The following is a 4,002-nucleotide window of genomic DNA, read 5'->3' as shown; positions in this document are numbered from 1 at the left end:
AAAAAAAAAAAAAAAAAATCAACTGTATCAATGTTACATAAAAGCACTCATGGGCTTATGGGTACCTCAAAGCCCATCAAACCATTCACTAAATATTTGTTAGGAAGAAAATCCAGTGTTATGGGAAAGGACACATACAGGTAGACCTTGCCTTGGAAGCTCGGAAATGGAGATTAAATATGAGTAGTTAGGTTTCCAGGCCAGCCTACAGAGGAACACTTATCTCTTATGGTAGTTAAACTGTAGTACTGTGGACTCTGTGGCCCCAATGTAAATCAATCTTCATTGGAATATGCCTTCGCTATAGGAACTCCTCTCCCCTTCAGAGCTGCAGTAGCACTTGTGACTCATCTGCAGACCCTATAGTGACTCTAAACCTGGAGTCACTACCACTACTGTGTCATGGGGTGGGGAAAAGGGTAGTTGGAAAAGGGTGGAGAATGGGAAGGACCTACCAAAGCCTTTGTTGACACAGTAGAGAAACCATCAGACATAACATTGAACAGACCCAGTAAGAGAGTTCCTATGGCCCTGTCAGTCAACGTTATTAGTAGGTGTTTTAACAAATACATATGAATTACTGCTTGCCTGCATACCTTAGCACAGAGTACTGTGCCTTGAAATATTTACTTTGTTCAATATGTAAAAGGCAAAAATATTTATTAAAGAATATAAAAAAAAATTCACTTTGTAACCTCAAGAAAAGAGGTTGAGGGAGCTGTAGAATTAGCAAAGAGAATGCAGTCCCATCTGTGAACAAAGTGATGTTTTGAGCAGCAGGGGAACTTTGAGGGAGGTAAAGTGCAATAGGAAAAATAACTACAGGTGTGGGAAAACAAATATAAGTAAGGTATCTTCTCGATTCCAATCACTTCCTACCTTCCTATGCCAGGCCTCAGAAGGCAGCAGGCTATGATAACAAATTTGATTTTATGTGGCTTTTGAGCCCAGGATTTTACTTTATTAGTAACATATACACTTAATGTTATTCCTGGTCTTTAGAGTTCTTGTCATCCTCAAAAGAGGAAAAAGATACCAAAACAACACAAAATTAACTACAGTATTTTTTTTTTTAATTTTATTTTTTTAAAGACGGGGTTTCACCATGTTGGTCAGGCTGGTCTTGAACTCCCGACCTAGGTGATGCGCCCACCTTGGCCTCCAAAGTGCTTGGATTACAGGCGTGAGCCACTACGCCCGGCCTTAACTACAGTATTTTATAGGTGTGAGAGAAGTGGACAGAAATAATATGGCTTTACGCTATTAGAGGAAATGAGGTTACTTCAGGGGGGAGCAAATATTGGCGATTTCTGAGGGAGCGATCCTTAGGTGAGCACAAAAAATGGTGACAGCCACCATTCCTCCCGCTAACTAATCTAAATCCGTCCCCTTGGGAAATGCTCCTGAGGTATCTAGGAGGTGCAGTTCAGCCAGAGGGAGGAAGCCCACCGGGCCCTCGTCCTTTCCTAGCATCACCATTTAAAGGGATGTTTGAGGAGTAGGGCTGCGGAGCATTCCAGACACCGAGTTAAGCCCGCCCCACTCCACTGGCCCACGTCCAGGCCCATCAAGAACTGGAGGAGAGAAAGGAGCCACGGACGGTGGCGCGGGTCTGGAGTCCCAGTTACAGGGGAGGCTGAGGCAGGACGATCGCTTGAGCCTGTGAGATCGAGGCTGCAGTGAGCCGTGATTGCGCCACTGCACTTCAGACTGGGAGACAGAGCGAGACCCTGTCTCAAAAAAAGTTAAAAAAAAAAAGGAAGGGAGGGCACGGAGGGGAGGGATGGAGGAGGTTCACAGGTTGGGATGAAGGAGGAGCCCAGCAACCGAGAGTCACTCCTGAGGGTCTAACTGTTTTACTTTCCTGATGCCTCACTGGGCGAGGGACTAGAACCAGGGGCGGAGCTGACGGCGGGGAAAAGCCCACTGACTCCGTCCCCTCTCCCATCAGTCGCGCGACTCGGCGCAGATGGGTGCGCGCTGGCCGCCGGCTGCGGGGACCTTCTCTACTCGCCTTTAGACACACAATGCCTCTGATTTAGTCGTACGAAAGTTACAAAACTCTCCAATATTTTCGTCTTTTAAGTTACCTAGCATGAGAGAAATTCGAAAGATCTTTCTTTTTTCCTCCTTTAATCCGTTTTTGGAAAAAAAACATCCGAAAACACAGGCGCCGGACGGGCAGCCCGGCAGCCAGCCCCGCCCTCGGACCCCAGCAGTCGTGCCTATTCTTCCCCATTACCACCCCCCAGGCCCCACCCTCACCCCCACTTTTCTGCTGTTGGAGCTCAGGCCCTTTTCTCCGTTGCTGACTCTGCCTGAAGTTTCTAGACTTTTCTGACCTCCAAGGTGGGAACTGCTGTGTCATTCTTAGGGACACTCCCCAAGAAACTGTGCCACCCAGGTCTCTCTCCCTCCCCCTCGCCAACCCGCTCTAGAACTTCAAGCTTAGTCAGACTCTACATTTAACGTCCAGAAGATTTTGTGAACTGTATGCCAGCCTTGCCATAGTAACAGGGCTCCCCTCTCCTTTCCTGTCTTTCTGCCTGGGCAGTCTGTTCTATCAGAAAGGAGAGGCAGGGCTGGGAGAGCTGGAAGGCGAAGACGGCAAGAGATTGTAGGAGCCGTTGTCGTGAGTCTGTAGAGTGGGGCAGCAGCCAGGAAGGGAGTCCCTGGCTTATCACAACCGTGGTGCCCTTAATGCTCGTAGAGGCCAGCACTGTGTTTTTCTTTTTAGAGAATAAAACAGTTAGGTCTAATCACAAAATTAAAATCAAACAAAACCCAGTTAGTTTGATGAGCCAGTGTGAGAAGGAGTACAAAATGAGTGTGAGAACCTGTGGGTCCAATCACCAGTTCTGTAACCTGTCATCTGGGTGATAACATCAAGCCACTGAACTTTTTTGATCCTTGGTGCTGTCTTTGAAAATGAAAAGCTTTGACCGAATGACCTGTGCTGGCAGTTCTTAGGACAGTTTTTACATTAAGCTGAAAGCAGCAGCTATAGTTCTAATAATGGTCCCCAATTTTTAAACACCTCAATAAGAATGACTACGAGTCATATCTGAGAGTATGGGATCTCCAATAAAAGGAGGGAGGTCATATTTTCTTTGATGATGTAGGGAAAATAAAATTTTTTTTCTGAGACAGGATCTCTGTCGCCCAGGCTGAAGTGCAGTGGCGTGATCATAGCTCACTGCAGCCTTGACCTCTTGTGCTCAAGCGATCCTCCTGCCTCAGCCTTCCAAGTAGCTGGGACTAAAGGCACCCGTCACTGCGCCCAGCTAATTTTTAAAAGTTTTTGGTAGAAGTAGTGTCCCACTATGTTGCCCAGACTAATCGTGGACTCCTGAGTTCAAGTGCCTGCCTTGGTTTCCTAACACTGGGATTACAGGCCTGAGCTGCAACGTGGAGAGGGCAAGAGCTTGTAGGAGCTGTGGTCCTGAATCTGAAGAGTGCAGCAGCCAGGAGGGAAGTCCACACCCACCACACCCAGTCCAGATATTGTTAATTCTGTTTTAGAGATGAACACGTAGAAACTTGTGTTATTTAGTCAATTTAGAAGTACTTCCTTCTTGAAAAGAAAAACAGCCTCACTAAAGAAGTAGAGCGCATATCCAGAATTTTCCCTTCCCAGATTTTTTCTCTCCATGCTGTTGGAAATGGTCAGGGTTCTCTTTATCATTAAAGCATGTGTCACTCATTCAGTTAAGAATGCCTGGCTCAGGCCGGGCGCGGTGGCTCACGCCTGTAATCCCAGCACTTTGGGAGGCCCAGGCGGGTGGATCACGAGGTCAAGAGATCGAGACCATCCTGGTCAACATGGTGAAACCCCGTCTCTACTAAAAATACAAAAAATCAGCTGGGCATGGTGCCGCGTGCCTGTAATCCCAGCTACTCGGGAGGCTGAGGCAGGAGAATTGCCTGAGCCCAGGAGGCGGAGGTTGCGGTGAGCCGAGATCGCGCCATTGCACTCCAGCCTGGGTAACAAGAGCGAAACTC

The sequence above is a fragment of the Sapajus apella genome, unplaced genomic scaffold (assembly GCF_009761245.1).
Source record: "Sapajus apella isolate SASKATOON/1434 unplaced genomic scaffold, GSC_monkey_1.0 scaffold1785, whole genome shotgun sequence".
NCBI lineage: Eukaryota > Metazoa > Chordata > Mammalia > Primates > Cebidae > Sapajus > Sapajus apella.
Note: the sequence above shows the minus strand (reverse complement) of the source record.